Consider the following 22,672-nt stretch of genomic DNA (forward strand, 5'->3'; position numbering starts at 1 on the left):
ACAACTTCTGCCAAAATAGCAAAGATTCCAAATGTCTCTGTCTGTAGATAAATCTGCAGGCTTTTTATTTTATTTATTTACTTATTCCCATGGGAAACAATTCCAAAGAGAGTTGGTTATATTTAATATTTCAAGACTAATTAATTAGAGTAGGATTTAGGTTCCAGCTAATAGTTACAGTGATTGATCATGAAGTTCATTTTCTGCTGAGGGCTGAGTAGGTGTTTTGCTGTGCATATTGAAGATCGAGCAAGATAATTCTACTGTATATTTAAAAAATTTTTTTCTTGAGGTAGTTATTGTAATAAATAGATGAAGCTCAAATCGTGACCAAACCCGTTGGCTATAGCTCAAACTCCTTTTAGTAGAAATGCTATGTGGGCATTATTTGGCTCTGGTTTATCTTCTTCTTTTATTTTCCATTTCAAAGGTTGTCTTTCCCCCGGAGAAAACTGTGTTGTTGTCTTTTCTACTCCAGTGGTTCTCCATCTGAGCTGTGAGGAAGTAATTTGATTCTTTTCTATTGAAATGGACTAGAAAAATCAACTCAAGTGGAGTGAGATAAACTAGTCACCTGGATTAGGACAAGGGGCAGAATGTGTCTAGGAGATTTTTACCCTGTGGTGACTACACTAGGAAAATTTGAAACATGACAATTACATTGAGCCTCCCTAAACTTCCCCTGCAGAATCTCTATCCAATATTTATTCTCCATGAGCTCTTGCCTGTAAATTGGTCACTGCACTCCCCCGTTATTTCTGTAGGGTATTTCTCCTATTAGGGGTCTTTGGAGGCACAGGTGTACTTGGTTAAGTTTTCTGATGACAGAGGCCAGCTAATTGAATTTCTTCATCTTTAGGGTTTGGTTTTTCCTGTGGAAAAAGTGTTCCTTTTAAAGAATATAATACTCTAAAACATACACATTTACTCAACTTACTGAAAATTTTGGAAAACAAACTGCTTAAACCTAGGTTTGTTTAGATACCACTTCCTCTCAGAATGAATGTGGAAACTATTTCACATCCTTCTGAAATCACGGGAAATAAAAAGGATAAAAGAAACTAATTTATATTTTTATAATTATGCATTTTATAAATCACAAATTTGGTCTCTTTGCAAAATAAACACCATAGGTGACATTAAAATATAGCTGCTATCTTGAATGAGTGGAAATCATAAGAAAACAATTTGTTGCTTTCATGCCTTTTAGAGAGTGGATTTCTTTTCAGATAATCATAAAATTCAATAAACGTATTCTTTTTATATTTATTTTGCAATTATTTATAAAGCACTATATAGTAATTATAATAACAATAATACCAAAATTTATTAAGCATTTATTAATTGTCAGGCAGTATATTAAAAATTTTCTAAACATTGGCTTGTGGTATCTGTCAATTTCATTATGGACTAAATAATTATTATGTTAAACATGCTGAAATTGAGGCTAAGTCATATTAAGTGGTATACTCCATATTCACACAGCAAAGACATGGCAGAACTGAGATTTGAACCTCAGTGGTTGGGAATCCATTGTGTCATGCCCAATATTAAGTGTGTAAATCCAAAATTGAACAATGTAGGATGATATGTCTTATAAGGTTAACTATGCTTAGGAAGAGAGAAAAATTAATAAAACACCTAACTTAGGTGTTCCTTAGGGTTAAGAAGACTGCTAGGGGAAGGTGACATTTATACCAAGAACCAAAGAATGAACAGGATTAGCCAATTAGCCAATGTGGGAGGGCAGGGTGGTTGTATTAGTCAGGACCTAAAAGGAAATGGACAGTATCCACAAAATAGGATAATTCAAGGGTAATTTAATGAAAAATACTTACAAAATGTGGGGATGCTATAGGGAAGCCACAGGAATAGTATAGTATCTCAGGAGCAGTAATATGAATGAACTCCATGGATGGCAAGGGGGGGGAGTACTTTGTGAAGAATGCTTTTTATGGAGCCAGAGCCCCTCAGTCCAAGTACACAGTCATGGTACTATGCAGGGAGGGAGAGGAAGAAGAAGAAGAGCCCTGTCTTCAATCTCCCTCCTCTAATTTTCTGGTGCTGTTCTTCACTGACCAAACCCAACTGGACTACAGAAGGCATGAGGTCTGTGGATGTAATCAAAACAGAGCATACTCTGGAATTTCTCTGCAGTGTGAAGGTTAGCAGTATCTAGCACAAGAGTATAGATAGCAGAATCATTGCAGGCAGAAGAAACAGAATGTATGAGAGTCCCAATATAAGAATATATCTTATCAAAGGACATGAAAAAGTCAGTAAGCCTAAGCATAGATTATGCTTGGGAATGGGGTGGCATATAAGAATGTTTGATGCATTGGGAGATGGTTCGATTAACACTAACAAATTAGGCTATCAGATCATTTACAGACTTGGAAGCCATGCAAAAATATTCCCATTTTGTCTAAGGAGCAAGATAGGGACTTGGAAGGATTTTGAGTGCAGGGATTAACATGACTGTCTAATTCATAAGCCGCCAGAAGAGTAAATTGGTGAGAGTATGGGGAAGACCTCACTATCTTAAACAATATATTCATGTTACACATCATGTGAATATGTCCTATGAGTACACGCTCATAGCAAGGCTCTGTGTAATTAGATTTAAAACATTATAAAGCAGTTTGAATCCAATGTACAGACATTATCATTTTAGGTAAGCAGATTTAAAGTGTTTCCAAAGAAACTAGAGAAAAAATAGGCTCTAGGACATCCCTGATATTCAGGTGGGCTATGTCCTTCAACATCTAATTTTTTGCTAGTCCTTTATTCTACTCAAAGCTATCTCCATTGAGAGTCACCTGTTGAGTAGCAGGGCTCCTGTGCATATTTTTAAACTACCAGTTTAGCTGTACCTTGTTCAGTTGGCAGGCAAAACAAAGCATATGATTTGGTGTTTGAAGGACTTGGGTTCAAATTCCAGCTTTATCAATTACTAGCTGGGTGGTTATGAGAAAGTTCCCTAAACTCTGCAAACATGTCTCAGTTACCTCATTTGTAAAACAGCAATGAGGCAATGGTAGTGTGGATTCTTAGGTTTGTGGTCAAAGTTAAATAAATGTAGCCTCTTGTTAGACTCAGACTATGATGACACATTCAAGAGGCATATTCTATTACTGAAAGTAATTACAAACCAAATCCTTTTTTGCTCCCAAGGCTTGAGACCAGTTGGTATGTCACTGGAATCGCTATATCTGTGGAGAAGCACATGTAGCCTGACCAACACTGAGATGTTCCCAGCTTCCACAGGCCTTGGCAGCTGGGAGGCTCCCAATGTTTGCTTCTGCATATAGTGTGATAAAGAGCCTCTCTCACCTGGGATATACTGAATTTATCAGGTTTTGAACCTTAAAAAGAGTTTAAAAGAGCACAACATCGCTTCTCCAAATATCCTTGGCTCTGACAAGGAGCAGCTGCCAGAGAATCATCCAGAGATATTGCCCAGCTCCTTGACAGTGGCCTCCCAACCATTAGCAGATCAGTCCAGAAACTGATCAGCAAAAGTGCATGGATACTTGTGTGCATGCCCAGGTAGAAAAAATCTTGGGTTAAAATCACAAATTCCAGGAACCTGTAGTGATATTAAGGTATCATGTGGAACATTGTAAAATAAATCCATTAAGGTATTTAAGCAAGTACTAAATGCTTAGCATTGTACATAGCTTTGAGAAATGTACAAAATGGGATGTATCTCATGGGCATCACTATCAACTAATATTTGATTAAGTTACAACTTTATGACTATCTATTATGCTCCTCTGAGAGAACTTCAGGTCATATGGATGTTTGACAAATGTTAAGTCTCAGTTTGTTGCTTGTATGGAATTTGACTATATTGACACATTCCTTCAAAGAATAAAACCACTTGCTGAGCCTTCAGAAACTTTACTTATTGTACAAATAAGTACTATAAGTATTGTTGCCATCTTTTCTAACTGTCCTAACCTTGTAATGGGATGTGATTTGTTAGGATTTAAAATAAAGTTTTTATTTTTTTTACTAGATTTTGAATTTTAAAATATAAGTAGATATAAAAAGAAAAGAAATACATTTTTTTTTCAATTAGAGATAGTTTCATTCTCCCCATCCCCAAATAATAACAAAGACATATGAAGTAAGCATAATGGAAGCAAAAACACAGAGAGAAAAAAAAAACTAAAGAAACCCATCTAAATAAATACAAATAAAGATGTAGAAGGAAAACATAGCTGGCCCAATGTATGATGATAACCTTAGAATTGTACGATGCAAAGCAAATCTGCCCTTGAAGTCTTCAAATTGACATTAGTTCCTTGTGTGCAATTATGTATAATTTATTTTGTTTGCTGGTCCCAAGGAAGATATTCTTTCTTTTATCTATTTGACTATTTTGGAGGGTGGAAATTAGACAGGAAAATTAAAAAAAAAAAAAGCTTCCTTGTTTTTCTTTTGTTCTTAGTTCTTTCCTTGTACCAAGATTTATTTTTAGTTAGGTTTTTTTTTCCTATTAAAATGACTTGCTATTCAATCAGGAGTGAGTAAATCAGCTTACAAAACTAAGTATCTTTAGATCTAAATCAAGTTGTATTTGACTTGAACTTTTAGGTGAGAGCTTTAGATTAGCTGGAAAAAAGATTTTATTCCTTCTATTTATGAAATGTTCTATTTTCACATTCTCAGGTTCCCAGCAGGGATGAGTATTCATGCATCAAACCACAGTTTCAAGAAAAACTATTATTTTCTACTATAACTTTAGACCAAATTTGTTATGTGACTGAGTCTATCAATCAGCAACTAGGGTTTCAATTTTTTAATACAAACTGACAAATAAGTGTTTGCATCTGTCTATCTACCCACAAGTATTTGAGACCCTTGTGGATAAGATTTATGCCCTGATCTTCCTAGAACTAGTCTTCCTTGAATCATAATTTCTTAGTACACAATTTCCCAAGATGTTGCATGGAACAGATTTGACAATCAGTAAAATTTATGGAACAGATCTAATAGTATCATGGGTTTGGCACATCCTTTTCCTCAAACATTCTCCAAGAAGTAAGGTATTAGAAAAATAGAGAGTCTTCAAAATATTATGAGACAACAGATTTCACATATTTCTTTTATTCTTTTTCTCTTTGTCATACATAAAAAGGTAAAAGGTATAAGGTAAAAAATTACCAACCATCCCTTTCCCCAGAGATAAATGTAACTTTCTGTAACCCATTTATCTCTATCCACCTTTAAAATCATGCCTTTTAATGATAACATCTCATAATTTTTTTTAATGTTAGCTATTGGATGCTAATACTTAGGTCAAATTAAATGCCTACTTTAGCTTGCTTTAAGCCACAGATATATACTTAGCACCTACTCTTTACAAGGTGTCATGAGATGTCCTTTATGTAGGTAATTGATTTTTATATATTGACCTTACATCTTGTGCCCTTGATAAACTTGCTTATAAGTTCTAGAATGTTTTTGTACATTTTTTCAGATTTTTCTATGTAAACAACTATTGCATTGTCTGCAAGTGGAGGCAGATTTCATTTCTTCATTTCAAATCTGCATGTTCTTATTTATTTATCTTGCCTTGTTGAACTGGGTAGGATTTCCAGCATAATGTAATTAAGAATGGTAAGTGTACGGCTTCCCTGGTGGCGCAGTGGTTGAGAGTCCGCATGCCGATTCCGGGGACACAGGTTCGTGCCCCAGTCTGGGAGGGTCCCACATACCGCGGAGCAGCTAGGCCCGTGAGCCATGGCCGCTGAGCCTGCGCATCCGGAGCCTGCGCGTTGGGAGCTTGTGCGTCGGGAGACTGCGCGTCGGGAGCCTGCGTGTCTGGAGCCTGCGCGTCCGGACCCTGCGCTCCACAACGGGAGAGGCCGCGGTGGTGAGAGGCCAGTGTACCGCAAAAAAAAAAAAAAAAAAAAAAAAAAGAAAAGAATGGTGAGTGTGGAGATACTTGCCTTATGACCAAACTTAAGGGAAAAATACTCTTTCACTACTGTTATCTAAAGTTCCTTGTAGATAATCTTTACAAGGTTAAGGATGTTTCCTTCTATTCCTAGTTTGCTGAGTGTTTTTAGCATGAATGTGTATTGAATTTGGCAAATTATTTTTTTCTATCTATTGAATTTACCTTATATATTAATATTTTCTTCTTTAGTCTGTTATGAATTACACTGATTTATTTTGAATGGTGAATTAGCCTGGTATTCCCAGTGTAAACTCAATTTGGTCAAGATGTATTTTTTTTAATAGATGGCTGGATTTACTGAGGCAATTTGCTTCTCTCTTCATGAAAGGTATTGCTTTCACTAGCATTATGTCTTTCTTTGGTTTTGATATCAAGGTAATACTAGCCTCATAAAATGAGCTGGGAAGACTACCCTGATCTATTTTCTGGAAGAGATTGTGTCAACTTGGTATTATTTTTTAAATGATTCATAGAATTAACCAATAAAATTATACTGACCTTGGGTTTTCTTTGAAGTATGAATTTATCTTATTTAATAACTAAAAGATATTCAAATTATCTTTCTTCTTGAGTGAATATTGATAGTGTGTTTCTTTCAATGACTTGATGAGTTTCATCTATGTTGTATAATTTATGGGCAGAGAATTGCTCTTAGTCTTTTCATTATTTTTCTAGTAGTTGTAGATTCTATAGTGATTTTCTATTTTCAATCCTGATATTGGTAAATTTTATCTAGCTAAAAGTTAAACAGTTTATTGAACTTTTAAAAAACTAGCTATTGGTTTCAGAGATTTTCCTTGAGAGGTTTTCTCTTTTTATTTATTTCCATTTTTATCTTTACTAATTCATTTTTGATTACTCTGATTCAGTGTTTTTGTTTTTCAAGTTTCTTATGGTAGAAGCATAGATTTTTGACTTAAACATTTATTTTCTTTTCTAATGTAAACCTTTGATGCTATGAATTTTATTTAAGCTCTTTTTTAACTGCATCACATGAGATTTTGTTATTTTTTTATTCAGTTCAAAATATTTTCTAATTATCCTGAGAGTTTCTCTTTGTATTGATGTGTTATTTAAAAGTGTTTAATTTAATTTACTTTCCAAGTGGTTGGCGATTTCTCTATGATCTTTCTGTTATTAATTTCTTGTATAATTGTGTTATGGTTAAAGAACATACTTTGTATGGCTTATATTCTATTAAATTTGTAAAGGCTTATTTTATGGACCAGATTATGTTCTGTCTTAGTAATGACTCATGCATACTTTAAATGAATGTGAATTCTGCTGTTGTTTGTTGGAGTGTTCAGTAAATATGTCAGGTCGAGTTGGAGAATAGTGTTGCTTTGATCTTCTATATCTTGCAAATTTTATGCTTTTCTGTTCTACCAATTATTTAGAAAGGAGTATTCAAGGATCCATAAATAACTGTGGATTTGTCTTTTTCTCCGTCAAATTCTATAAGTTTTGTCTCAATTACTTTGAAGCTTTATATTTAGGTTTATACACTTTTTATTTTGCTGTGTTTTCTTGGTGAACTGATCTTTTATCATTATGTAATACCCCTTTTTTTATCCTGGGTGATGTTTTTTCTTCTAAAGTCTACTTTGTCTGATATTAATATAGCCATACCAGCTTTTTAAACATTTGTGTTTATATGATGTATATTTTGACCCCTTTTCTTAAAAGTAATTTTGTATAAATGTGTTTATTTTAGACAGCACATAGTTTTATCTTCTTGTTTAAAATCCAGTCTGACAATCTCAATAGTTGGCCTATTTATCACATTTACATTTCATGTAATCTTAATAGTTTTTGGAATATAAACCAATTTATAATTTGGTCTGTTGTTTTCTTTACTTTGTTTTTTATTCCTCTTTTTCTTCTAGCCTGCATTCTTTCAGTTTATTTGAATATATTTTTAGCAATACATTTGTTGATGGAAACAAGCAATAAACAATCTATAATAGGGGTAGGAAAGAGTTTAATTGAGCTAAACTGAGGACTATAGCCCAAGTGACACAGATTCAAGAAGCACTTGAATTATGTTCCACTGGACTACAAAATGGGGGAGGCTTATGAAGGTAAAAACTACAAAATTACATAAGTTTTTGTCAAGAATTATCATTGGAGTTGGCGAGAAATAAGAGTGCTTATTAAGCAAAGGTTGGTTGAGGTCTGGAATGGTTGCTAGTTACAAGGGGAGAACTTGAAACCATAAGGTTGCAGCTGTCAGCTGGCAGATATTGTTTTGAGAACAACTAGTGGTGTCCTTTAGTCTGATACAGTTCAGAAAATTCAAGTTCTCAGTGATGCAGGAACATGTCTGAAACCATATCCACAATGACTACCTGGCTCCATTTTGGATGCCTGAACCACAGTTACACCATTTTGATTTGTAAATACATTCTTTTCTTTAATGGTTAAAGCAGATGTGCAATGCATGTTTGATAGGCTACAGATAGGCTGTTTTAGTTAGCATAAAGTTTAAGTTAAATCACGTATAAGCCAGAATGGCTCTGTGTATCTCAATACATAAAATTTTCTTCCACCACGTTTTATTTCTCTATTAACTTTTTAGGTTGATCTATTTGTATTGTTTTTAAGAAGTTGCTCTAGGGATTGCTACATACATATCTGATCTTTCACAGTTTATTTAGAGTTAAGCTTTGACCATTTCAAGTAAAACGTTTATACTATAGTTGCATATTGTATCTACATACATTGAAAAGCCATCTAAAATTTGTTGCATTTTAAAGATCTTAAGAGGAGAAAAATAATCTGTAATAGTTACCTAGATATTTACCATTTGTGTTACTATTTCTTTATTCCTGAACTTCCACATTCTCCTCTGATAAAATCTCTCTTCAGCCTGAGGAACCACGTTTAACATTTCTTTTAAAGGATGTTTGCTGGTGCTGATTTCTTTTAGTTTTTCTTCATCTGAGAATGTCTTTTTTGTTGCTGTCATTTCTGACAGGTATTTTCAGTAGATATAGAATTTGGAGTTGACTGTTTTTTTTTTTAACTTTTTAAGCACTTTAAAAGATGTTCTTCCACTGTCTTCTGGCCTCCAAGTTTTCTGATAAGAAATCTGTAGTTATTTAAATTTTTGTCCCCACATATAAAATACTAGCTTTCTCTGGCTCTATAAAGATTCTCCTTTGCCTTTGATTTTCAGCATATTGATTATGTTTTGAATGGATGAAGTTTCTTTGAACTCCTTCACTATGAGCCTTTATGCTTTTTTCCAATGTTTGCAAGGTCATTACTTCCTCTAATTTTTTATGAACCAAATGTTTTTTCTTTCTCTGGAATTTCATGATATGAATAGTAGATGATTTGATATTGTCCCACAAGTCTTTTAGAGTCTTTTTTTTAATCTTATTTTTTCTCTTTCTTCTGTCTTCTGTATTAAGCTATTGAGACTGTTCTTGTGGGGGTGTTGTAGTTGTGTTTTTACTTCAAATATTGTAATTCTTCTTTCTAACATTTCTAACTGATTACTTTTTTTTTTTTTTTTATGGTACGCGGGCCTCCCACTGTTGTGGCCCCTCCCGTTGTGGAGCACAGGCTCCGGATGCACAGGCTCAGCGGCCATGGCTCACGGGCCCAGCCGCTCTGTGGCATGTGGGATCCTCCCAGACCGGGGCACGAACCCGTATCCCCTGCATCGGCAGGCGGACTCTCAACCACTGCGCCACGAGGGAAGCCCTGATTACTTTTTAATAGTTTCTATTTCTCTGCCAAAAATTTATATCTTTTCATTTATTTCAAGAACGTTTATCTTTACCTCGTGAAACATGGTTATTACAGCTATGATTAAGCCTTTGACTAATAATTTCAATATCTGGGTCATCTCAGGTTGGCTTAGCATCTGTTAATCATTTTTCTCTTTGAGAATCTGTCACATTTTTCTTTCTTCTTTGTATATTTAACAGTTTTAGGTTGTACCCTAGGTATGTTTATTTTTCTGTTTGATTCTCTAGGTCATTTCACAATCCTTTGTGGAAAGTTGATTTATTTTTATTTTAGTAGCCTATCAACCAAGTAGAGTTTAGATCAGAATTTCTGCCTTGTTTTTGTAGGTGGTTATTTCAGTGTTACTTCAATTTCCACAGCCTTTGCTCTGCCTCTTTTGGCCTTTCCCCTATATATGTAGCTCAGGCATAAGCCCAGGGCTAAGGTTGTCTCATATATAATATCAGGGAGTCCCTTTTCCAGGTCTCCAGGATTTGTTTCACAATCTCTCTCTCTCAGGGTTAACTTTTCCCAGTCCTATAAAGGCAGGGCTTTTTTTTTTTTTTCTCAGAATTTTATTCCTAAGCAATGTTTCACAATCCTTATGACTGGAATTGTTATCTGGACAATGCAGTGTAAAGTGAAAGAAACAATAATGATATCCCCATACACTCTTTGGTCCACTGGGGATAATTTTTTTTCAGTTTTTCTGTACAGAAAAATGTTTATTTTGCTTTGTTTTTTTTTTCTGGATTTTATATGTTTGCACCACAGCTGTTGCCCCTGCAACTGCAGTTCTGCAACTGAGGACACTCTTAGGGTAGGGCTGGGAGGGAAAGCAGATTTAAAATAAAATATAACAAAATAAAATAAAATGGAATTGAAAGGAAAGAGAAATAAAAAAAGGAAAAAGAAAAGAACAAAGAAGAGAAGGAAAGAAAAGGAAAAGAAAAAGAAGAGATTCCTATCCCTGGTCCTCTAGCCAGAAATAGATGGGTACTGCTACTGTCCAAGCCCACTGCACAGTACTACACAAGAACTGCTTTTAGGTAAAATCTGGGCAGGAAAAGATATAATTTCACCTCTTAAAGATCCATTCTTCAAGTTTGTCTCCCACTTCCATTCTGCCTACTATTACTAACTTTTCAAAATCCAAGGCAGTTGCTTTTTATATTTCCTTAAAAGATTTTAGTCATAATCAATGGGAGAGAGAGGCTGTAGTGGGGCTCTTCTAGCTTGACTGTCACCAGAAGACTTCTCTAGAAATTTTTCATGTAAATACTTCTTTTTTTTCCCCTTTGTATTAACAGGCTTACATTACTATATATACATATATGTAGTTGACCCTTGAATAATGCAGGTTTGAACTGCAAGAATCCACATATGTAGATTTTTTTTCTATAAATATATAGTCAGTCCTCCATATTCATGGCTTCCAAATAGTGGGATTCAACCAACTGGTGATCATGTACTATGTTTATGATCCTTGATTTGTTGAATCAACAGATATAGAATAGAAGGATATTGGGTGCCAACTATGGGACTTGAGCATCCCTGGATTTTGGTGTATGCATGACATGAATAAACACATTGATCTTTGTATGGTTTGTATGTTGTCCTATTAGTAGACATTCACATTTGTACAATTTTTTCATTGTCATAAAAAATGCTGTTATGGATATTGTTACATACACGTTTGTGATAGTCAATCTACATTTTCGGTCACCTCCCTGATTATTTGCTTAAAACCTTTTTCCAAAGTGAAGCAACTGTGACAAAGTTATGATCAGTTTTTTAACATGGTGATACTTTTTGCTATAATTCCATCTAAAATAACATTCTACCACCAGTGTAGAGAGTTCTTCCCTCTCCTGCTCTCAGAAAACACTGGGCAAGATCACTTTTAAAAAGAATTTTTAGTCTGATAACTGGAAAAGAATATTTTTTTTTAAAATTGTGCTTCCTGGTGTTAATGGGTTATATTTCCAAATGATGGCTAATAGATTTTGACCTTTTTTGTGTTTCCTGTTCTATTGACATCATCCTTTTTGATTCATAAAAATTCTTTATGCTGTATTATCATAACATTTTATCATTTTTTATTTACCATTGTTTGCTTTTGACTTTATTCACAGACTTTTATGTCAAATAATTTTTTAAATATCGTCAATCTAGTGATGATTTTTTATTTTGATGTCACACTTAGAAAGTATTTTACATCCTCATCATAATGTAAGATTCACACACAGGTTTTTCTGTATTTATAATATTGAAATTGATTTTGGTATAGTGTATAAGACAAAAATGTAATTTTTATTTCTGTTTTATTCAAATGTTTTAGAAAGCTCTCCTAGTATTCAATAGGCATTTATTAGTATAGCCACATATTAGTCAAAGCATATATAAAGTACTCATTAGATAGCAGCTGTTTTTAGTTGACAATATTCTAGCCAAAAGTTAAGAATTTTTTCTAGGCAATCTTATATTGGGTTCAATTTTTAATTTTTTGTAACACTTTTTGAAATATTGAAAGTACTATTCAAACCCCTTTAGTACCTTGAAGAGTTCTTAGAGAACTACTCTTTGGTTCTTCAGTTACACAAATTGGGAAACAGAAGTAAACTATCATCCTTTACTTTTGGAAAAGACAATGTGTTTTCCCAAAGAGGGAAGTTAAAAGGCACAAGATATTTTGTTTTGGAAGAGGAATAGATCTAAATGACTAATGACCGAGGTATTATAATATTTGAATACCACATTCATTTGAGGTTTTTTTCAAGGCTCACTTAAAAAAAAAAATCTCAAACCATAAATGATATAGGCCAGCAACAAATTGCATGAGTATTTAGTGGAGGAAAAAATTTAAACGATTGAATCAGACCACAGTTTTCTAACTTAAATTAGAAAACTCTTTATGAAAATCACTGAACTTACTTCTTCCTAAATAGTAACTAACTGTATTAGAGCATTCTTTCACCTTCCTTCTAACTGGCCTGAGCAACAGGCATGTGACGCAATGACTCCAAACTTTACTTAAAGATAGAGTCAGACAATAAGCAAGGACTCTCTTCTGAATTTAAAGAAGTAAAATAGCCTTAGTATTCACTGTATGAGCTTCAGTATTGCCTTTTGTTTTATAGTGCGATTTGGATTTCCAGCAGTTCTAGGTGCTTGGCTAGGCTTTGGCAGATCAGGGCAACAAGGCAAAAGGGCAAAGGGCAAAGTGAATTGAGTCATCGGTGGAAAATAACACTGGATTATGGCAGACATAGTGCAGTGGAGCTTTTAGCTGCTGAGTGCTGAAACATCCCATTAAAAGTTACAGTTTGGATGATCTCATCCCATTATTGTAATGGGATAGATTATTAGGTGGATGGTGTTCTTTTTATTGCTGGGCTGTTCTTACATGATGCTCGGGATTTTAATATTGTACTCACATTACAGTAAATTCAGAGCAGGAAGAAAATGAGGAAATAACTAGTTCTGGGCATAACTGACCTAATCCTGGGTTATATTTATACATAGCTTTACCTGGAATTCCACTGAGCAAATACATATAAGAATGACATATAGAGGAAGGAGAGCAGTTGAACAAATGCTGTAATGTAGCCTCAGCCTTAAATTAAATCTGGACAGAGGCAAGATTGACAGAGGCAATTGGAGCTGCATAAAGTGTCTATCTGCAGTGGGTCAGGAAAGCTGGGAGTTAGAGAATTCTAAAGTGGTCTGAAAGACAAGTACAGGAAGCCCAGATCAGAACAATAAAGTTTCTACCCCAGCTTGGCATGGAAATATCCGAAGGCTAGCTTTCGTGTTGCCAGGTTTAACCAAAAAAAAATACAGGACCCCTTATATTTGAATTTCAGTTAAACAATGGATAATATTTTAGTATAAGTATGTCCTAAATATTACGTGGGACATACTTACATTAGGAAGTTATTTGTTGCTTATGTGAAATTCAAAATTATCTATGAGTCCTATATTATATCTGGCAGCTCTATGCCTAACAAAACCCTACTTTCTTATTAATTCATGATTCTAGAGGTCAGTAATCTCAGATAGCCTGGGATTGAATCTCCTGAGATTTTTATACTTCTCTGGTGAAGGGTGGGTGGAGTTAAGCTGAATAAGATTCAATGCAGTTGCAGAACTTAAAACAAACTTCTCTAAAGAAACAAACAAATTTATCTGAGTCCTCTAATTTTGGAATGAATGGCTTATCAATATATCGATAAACCTGAGTAAGCTACCTCTTTTATAAATAAATTTCTTAATAATGATGGTATAAAATAATAAGTTAACATGTTTCCTCCCTAGATTATCTCATCAGTATATTCAGCCATATAATATAATAGAAAGGCCATATCTACAAAAAATATACACATTTTTTTGGAGAAATGAGGTAGTTGAAAATATTTGAAATGGTCTCCTTTTGACCTGTGGATTAGAACCGTTTGAGATCTCAAATAAATAATATTCCCAGATGATAGTAATCTTGACTTTCCACAGCCTACATGAAACTTTTCCCAATTATTTCTGGTTTTACTTTATTCTATAGTGCACAGAAAGACATGCATATACAATCGTGTGAAATAAGTTTGCACATTTTGACAATGAGCCATCATCGAATATTTATTGATAGGCTAATGTTTTCTGACAAGTCCATGTTAAGTTATAATAAGACTGCAGAGTAACTGCATTTTAACTCAGTTTGGGCTCTTGGGTAAAAATTTTTGAAAAATAATCTTCAAAAAATAAAGTAGCATTGTTGTGGTGATAAGCTAGAAAGAGTGACATGGCATGAAGTTAAAGTTGTGGTCGACACACCTCCCTCCCAAACCTGCCTTGCAGCATAGAGTCGAGAAATCATTGGTCCAGGTGTGTGGCATACATCCTTCTGTCTCTGAACCACAGTTGCTGTAGAGAGTGGAAAATGAGTTTCTACTGTTCCTAGGTTGCGACACAGAGCTGTATCTGCCACCCACTCTGACTTGCTGATTGAAGGCACATGAATTCTCCCAGGTGGCTCAGTCTCTACTTATTGATGATGATGTCACTTAACAGCTTTGGCTGTAATAAGCTGCCTTATTGACTTCTGCCTTGTCACTCTTCTAGCCAACTCCTTGCCACAGGCACCACTGTTGTGCATCAGTCTGCCTTTGCTTTATTGTCTTATTGATAGTCCCATCCATCTTCTTCAAAGAGGTTGACAGGCTGGCATTTGACTCTTCTGTCTTCCTGTGATTTTACAGCCTGCAGGATGGCTGCCTGAAGTCCCTGGTGTTTTACCCAAATAGCCAGTATGCAAACTACTTCTCTCCACTGTACCTAGGGATGCTACAAATTCTTTATGGAATTGTTGACAAATCTTCATCTGCATGTGTTGAGGTGCAAGAGGGAGCTACTATTTGACCTAATAACAGCTTGAGACTGTTTTCACAGGTTCTCCCTGTGAGAAGCTCTCTGATTGTTGCACCAACAGAGCAGTGTTTTTCCCCAGGTATCCAAGCAGAGCAAAATAGCTGCAGGGGTGTGAACTGATTCCCTTTGGCTTTGTACAACGTCAAAACCATGTCCGAGGAACTCTGACAAGATTCTTTGGTACTGAGGGAAAGAAAAAACTAATTCCTAATACTAAACTCATTGATTTTCAAAGACAGAATAATAACAACTTGATTTTTTTTTTTAATTTAAAGTCAGTGTTTATGTCTCTGGCATGTGGGGAAATCATTTGACTTGTAAACTGAGTGTGTTTGATTTGGAACCAACCAAAGAGTGATATAGCATGATGTAATGAGAGCTTTCGTGGGAAAAGAAAAGATGGATTATATGGTAAGAAAGCTTTCAGGGATCCACACTGTTAGATGTCATTAGAAATGCAGTTTTATCTTATCCTTAATCGATCTTATTCATGAAAATCATCTAGGCAGCATCTGTTAAAGATGAATTAAGGAGTTATATCAGATGCAACCAAAAGTCTAGTAAAATAGTTTTTCTTTAATTTAATTGATCTCTTTAGGAATTTGCAGTACCTCTGGATGAGCTTCACACCAAAGCTTTTAAAACATGCTCTTTTCTTTTGAAGAACTGCATATGCCTTTTAGGGTAAACTAAAAGAAAAATTTAAAAAATCAGAACAGGAGCTTCCACTTATTGCACCATGATGATGATTATTACATGATTTATTTCTTATTAAAATCCTTATTAAAATTTATATAAAATAAGGATGAATTTACCATTACCAGATGAAAAAATTGAGTCATCTAGCTATTCTCTTTATCTCCAAAGCCCAGTCTGGTAACTGCTGTGTGGCATTATCTCACCCTGAACATGTAGATTTCTGGTTTTTATTATGAAAGTTTTGAAACAATAAAATCTAGATATCTAAGGCAGACCATGTTATGCCTGGGAAGAACAATAGATACTTTAAGACCATAAAATAAAAAAAAATAAAACAATAAAAACTTTAAATTAATTTGATTTCTGATTATGATAAGGAAACAAGGCCAATAGAAAGTAATTAGGAGAAACTAGTAAAATATCAACAGATAAATCTTTATTTTTAATTCTAAAAAACGGCAACATTAATTTACTTTAAAGTCCTTACTGCTTGTTGTTACAAAAACAACTAAAGTATCCCTACCCTCACCCACCATCTTTAGGAGTCTGTCCATTATAGGTTTATTCCACTCTGCTAATATTTTTGGAATATGATATTTAACATTCCAAACTCACTCTCTTCTCTTTATGAAACCAACATTTACAGCTTATTTGACAATTTGTTTTGCATTTTCCTCTAAAGTGGTAGAACAGAAAATTTTTAATGACTTGCACAGAACAACACAACGACATTATCTGTGAGGAGCTTAATGTCCACAGCAATACAAACTGAATATTATCTATTCAACCAGCACCTTGAAGTCAAGAATAGTACCCTGATATCAGAAACCAAATATAATTACTTGATAATCACCAATGTTTCCACAAAGTTTTAATAAATTATAAAAAAGCAAAAAAATAATACTTGCTCCACAAAGCTGGTAATAGAGACCACTGAAAAACAGAATTGAAAAGCCATACCAAGGAAAAATATGATGTGTGTAGATATTTACAAAAATGGTACTTCAGTCTTGACAACCTTGTGGACCCTTGACTATCTATATAGGTAACATGATTTATCTCATCTACTATTGTTGTATAGAGAGAGCACTAACTTAGAACATAGCATTCTATTTTAGTTTGGTAGGGATGCCGTCACAGATTACCATAAATTGGGTAGTTTAAGACAACAGAAATCTATCCCCTCACAGTTCTGGAGGCTAGAACTCCAAAATCAAGGAGATCAGCAAGTCCATGCTCCTTTGAGACTCTGGGTAGACTCCTTCCTTGACTCTTTCTAGCTTCTGGTAGTGGCCATTAACCCTTGTCATTCCTTGGCTTGAAGCTGCATTATTCTAATCCCTGCCTCCGTTATCACATTGTCTTCCTCTGTGTGTGTCTATCTCTGTGTCCAAATTACTGTTTTTCATAAGGCCGCCAGGCATATTGGATTAGGACCCTCTTTAATGACTTCATTTAACTTGATTGCCTCTGTAAAGACACTATTCTCCCTCTCCCCGCCCCCCCCCAAAATCACATTCTTAGATACTGGGGGTTTAATTCTCAACATATCAATTCAACCCATGACCTATATGAGAGAGGGCAGAGCAAATATACTTCACGCCACACTAAGAGGGCTAAAATGAACTGGTTAAAGGAGAAGGTGGGAGAGAGTAGAGGATCAGGGCAGGCCTACTTTGTGTATTTCTGCTTGGATTAGAAACTCCTTATCAAAACAGACATGATGCCTTCTTTTGCTGTCTCTCAGCAGGTCGGGGATGTCCCTCACAATATGTTTGGAGAAGAGTCTAGAACATCTTACAGGAAGTGCCTGCTGCATCATCCCTCCTCCTCTGGTAAGGAAATCAACACAATCTCCATTCATTTCAGCCTGGTCACAAGAGGTTTAGGGATGGACAGTGGAGTGACACGTTAGAGAACCCCTCGCCACCAATATCCAGTTGCTTCAGAGTTAAGGAAACACGATTCTCATTTATATTGCTCAGAAATAAGCAGTCCTTGAAGTTAGATGGTGTCTGGATCATTTAACATGAAGAAATAATGGAAAAAGAAGTTACTCTACTTAGTCTGAACCATGCTAAAAATGACTTAGTTTGACCTCCAAAAAATGAAGGAGTGGTGATGCCCCAGTGCTTTTTAAACGGTGGACATGATAAGCATTTTTATAGCAAGAAGCAGTAGAGAGCCCAGGGGCCTGCACAATCTGTCTTTCACATCAGGATAGAGCAGACAAGGATCAAATTAAGAATAGGTTGGAGACATTCTGTTGCCAGGAGAACATTCTCACTGACTCAAATTGAATAAAGCAGAAAACTGTTCATTAATAATACCGAATTATAATTTTATTTGGGAAAATGGCATCATTTAAAAATGAATTAATTCACTTTTTCTTTTTTGTTTGTTTATACATTCTTTTTTTTTTTTTTTAGAAATCATGTGTACTCAGTGTCTGAAGTAATATTTGCTATAAACCAAACTAACACATATTTATTAAGTGCCCACTGTGTGCAAATTAATGCACTTGGCTCTGGAATACTTAGGTTGAAAGGCGTTGGCTCAAGGTTGTTTTATTTAATGTTTTACTTTTTTTTATACTGTGCAATATTGGTGTTAAGCAGTTCATCACAACCAATATAGACAACAACTGCTTTAAAGGCAAGGAGAAACAAATTTAGCCAAATGCTGCATTTATTAAATTAAGGACAGACCATGAGGGCAGAGACCATGTGTGCCTCCTGTTAACTGGCATTCTGTAAGTAGAATTAAACCACTCTACAGAAATGTTGAGATGTTGCAAGTAAAGGGACAATTTTCTTTAGATGTCATTCTTCCTCCCCAAGTCTGCATTTTCAGACTCTGAGGTAAGTATTTAAATTGATTTTAAAAATATTTTTTCTGGCTCTTGGCAAAAATTTATTGATTAATAAAATAACACCTTTACTGTGTCATTTTTTATTACCTCTGCGGTTGGGTGATAAAAACATTTTAAGTCAAGTCCCTCCTCTTAAGGTTAATTGGGGATATAAAACATAAACAAATGGCCATGATATTGTGTGCTGTCTCCTGTGTTAGAATGACATGGGATCCAGGAATTCAGAGGAGAAACTGTATTATGGCAATGACCTAGGCAGAGTGAAGAATGTCCTAGTTGAGGTTAAGAAAACCAGATGTGTGTCGCTCTGTATTATCTTCTCTCATCCCCCTCCCACCCAGGGCTGCTGAGTCACTGGGAAGAAAACAAAGATATTTGTGAGCGCAATTCTCTGTATATATATCATTCTTCCTTCTCAGTGGGTCTGAACACTTCACTTTGAAAAATACTTGTGAGTTGTTACAAGAATGATTCATCTTCATTTTTTGAATCAAATCTTATTCACATGTTCCTCTTAAAATATACATTAAAATTTCACAGTTCCACTGTGCTGTGGTTTTGACTCTGCCGAATCAAAAACTCCCCAGCAACTGATTATTTCCATTTCTCTCTTGTATATTCCAGACCGATAATAGAGAAGCAATAAACACACTTAACGATGGAGTGTACATTGATCAGTTTTTTCTCTCACCTTTCCATTGTGCAGTTGACATAAAGGACTTTTGGGAAGTAGATAGCCGATTTGATGAAGTGTTTAATCTTTCAGTAAAGCTAAACAATGTAAATGCTTATAAGACATTCATCTGAGAATTTGGCCAATGTGTTTCTCTAGTTCTGCTAATGACATGATCCTGGCCTCATTTGAGATGTTTAAAGATGAGCAGAAGTCTTACTGCTGAGCCCTTTCCTTCTTTTCTATGACTGCCTTTCTTGTACCCTTGCTGTTATTTCCTCTATTATTCACATTCCAAGAATTCGACAACTACATAAAGAGCCGTGCTTGTCTACTATCTTGTCTATTTGTTCTTTTTCCTTCTGTGACTATTTTCTCTTTTATCCTCCTCTCTCAATTTTTCTCATTAGACAAAATCTTACTAACTTTCTCTTTTATGGATTCTCATTATTACCAGTCTTCCAAGGATTCTCTTCCCAAGGGTATTGTGCTAGTCAGAGTTCTTGGCTGCAAACAGCTAATGTCACTTCTGGGAGGTTAAGAAGAAAATAAATTTAGAAGAGAATAACAAAGATCTCACAGGCACTAACTAAGGGAAGCCTGGAGAATCAGGCTGTGGAAGTGTCAGGAACCTGTGGTGGGTAAGTGGTGAGCACCACAGCCTTCCCACTCACAGGGAGAGTCAGGTTGGGACATTGTTGTTACTGCTGCTGGGCACCCATGACAGTCACATTCACACTGCTGACTCTGGTCCCTGTCTGCCTGAGTCACCCTGTTGCCTGCACTGAAATGAATGTTCTATTCCTCCTTGGGTCACTTACTCCAGGATCAAAATCATGGATACAAGTGTCCGATCTAACTGGTCAAACCATGTCCATTCCCTTGCTGCAAAGAGTTGAGAAGACTGAGTGGTGGAATTTATTGTTTTTAAAATGAGAAGTAAGATTCTGTCTTCCACCAAGATTTATACAGCAGTTAATTCCTCAGGGGTAGAAGAGTATCACATCCTAGGCAGGCAAAAAAAAAAAAGGGGGGGGGGCAGGGGGTGGGAGGGCAGACGTTCATTACTGGAAATATTCTATAACATGAGCACATTATGTAGAATGACTAAGTCATGACTCTAAGTCAATTTCTCCTTGAGGAATTCACAGTTCATTTGAACAGACACTTATACAAACAAATGAAAACATGAGGTTCTTGTATATATCATGAGGCATTTCACAGATTACTTTGGGATCACAGAAGTAGGAGGAAAGTATTTTGCATATAGGAACATGGGAAGACTTCACAGAAGAGATGATATTTGTCCAAAGACTAATACTTGTTCGCATTTGATAACTGCTATTGTTATTAAGTTACTAATATACGTAAATTCCTCACATATATTAACATTTTTAAACCTCCTACCAGCAATCAGAGACAGGTATTACTATGGCCATTCTGCAGACAATGATCAAAGAAATTTCTTCAATAGTAAAAGACCAAATGAGAATGTAAATTCAGGCTTTCACAGATATTCTTTGTCATCTAACCACCATATGAGGATAAGACCAAGTCAAACAAGTGCAATCAAATGGCCTAGAAAATTTGGAGAACTGTGAAAAGCCAGTAAAGTAATAATAACAAATATCTTATTGGGGACGATTATATGCTAAATATGGATCCAAGAGTTTTTCATGTCTTGCTAATTTAATACTCATACCAACCCCATGAACTGTGTTATTATTAGAATTCCAATTTTAAAACGAGATAATTAATAAGGTCAAGTGACTCCCAAGCTTTCACAGTTAGTATGTGTTTCAATAATCTATTGCTATCAGACAATCCAAAGTGAGACTCAGTCGCTTAAAATTTAAAAAACAAGGTTTTTTGTTTTGTTTTTCATGATTCTAGCATGACTGGGCTCAGATGGAGTATTATTTTGGTTCGAGTGGGCTGGAGTGTTCCAGGTGATCTGGCATATCTGATATGTTTGTGGGGATAGCTGGAAGGTTGGACCTGCCTCTCTATGGAGTCTATGGGTCACTTCAAGACAAGTGGTTGATGTCCCTATGTGGTCTCTTGAGCAGGGTAACCAGATATTTTACGTGGCACCTCAGGGCTCCCCAAAGCATAAAAACAGGAACGGCCATGTTTTCTTAAGGCTTACCTGCAACTGAAATAGCTTCACTTCTACTGTATTCTGTTGACCAAAGTGAGTTGTAGGCCCAGTCCAGATTCACTGTGCAAGGGGGCTATACAAGAATATGAATTTGGGGAAGAGATGTGCACAAAGGCCACCTTTGGAGAACTAGTTACCACAGTAAGTTGTGTAGCTAGGGTTGACAGCTAGGTGCCCTGAGCCTGAGTTTATACATTTTAGCATAAATGCTATGGAAGTCAGGAATAGGGGAGGATGGGAGGATAAAGGAGAATGACAGGAAACAGGCCGTAGAGTCACACTCTGAGGACAGAGTTAAAGATCTCTCTGCCAAGCTAAGGGACATTTTTCCTTGTTGTTCACTTGTCCACTAACAATTCATGCTTACACTTGTTCTTCATAAATTGGAAGAGGGGAAAATTCTACAGTTTCTTGAAAATGGTCATCTTTCCCTCTTTAATTAAGAGTACTGCTTCTTCCTATAGTTCATTTTCATGGAGAAATGTGCTGGGTTAGAGGCAGGAAAGGTAAATCCTTCACTGACCAATTTATTCAGGAAACAGATTCTACATTTAATGTACCCTCAGTCTTCCATTCCCTCTTTCATTTTCTTCCCTTCATAATCTTTAGTTCTAAAAGTGGCAAAAATGTATACAATCATGTGTTTTTACAAGTTAAGTGTGCATTCCCCTGCTGTTCATTGAAATGTCTATAGGTGCCACATTGAGGAACAGACAATTAAAGGATTTCACTGGGGGTAAAGACAGAATGACCGATGAACTATGGTGGGGTGGGAGGTCTTGAGAGAATCAACAATTGGTATGATCCCCATTAGAAGGAACAACAGTACAGACAAGGAACAGGTACACAATTAAATTCAGCTGCCATAATGTTTAGAAAAGTATCTGATGATAATCAAGTTGGTGCAAGGCTCTACTAGAAATTTTCAGGGGTCTAAACATTTTCCATCTGAAAGTGCATTATTTTCAATTAGTGTCCCCTGCTGACTCAGTGATAACACCTGCAATTCTTCAAGCTCAAATTCTAAATTCTCACAAATAAAGAAGTAACAATTTCTCCATTAATCAACAACACTAATCCAAAGCATTTTTCATGAATTGAATGCCATTGTCTTATTTCATTTAGATGTAGTAAAAT

The sequence above is a fragment of the Mesoplodon mirus genome (assembly GCF_964341445.2).
Source record: "Mesoplodon mirus genome assembly, chromosome: 4".
NCBI classification, from domain to species: Eukaryota; Metazoa; Chordata; class Mammalia; order Artiodactyla; family Ziphiidae; genus Mesoplodon; species Mesoplodon mirus.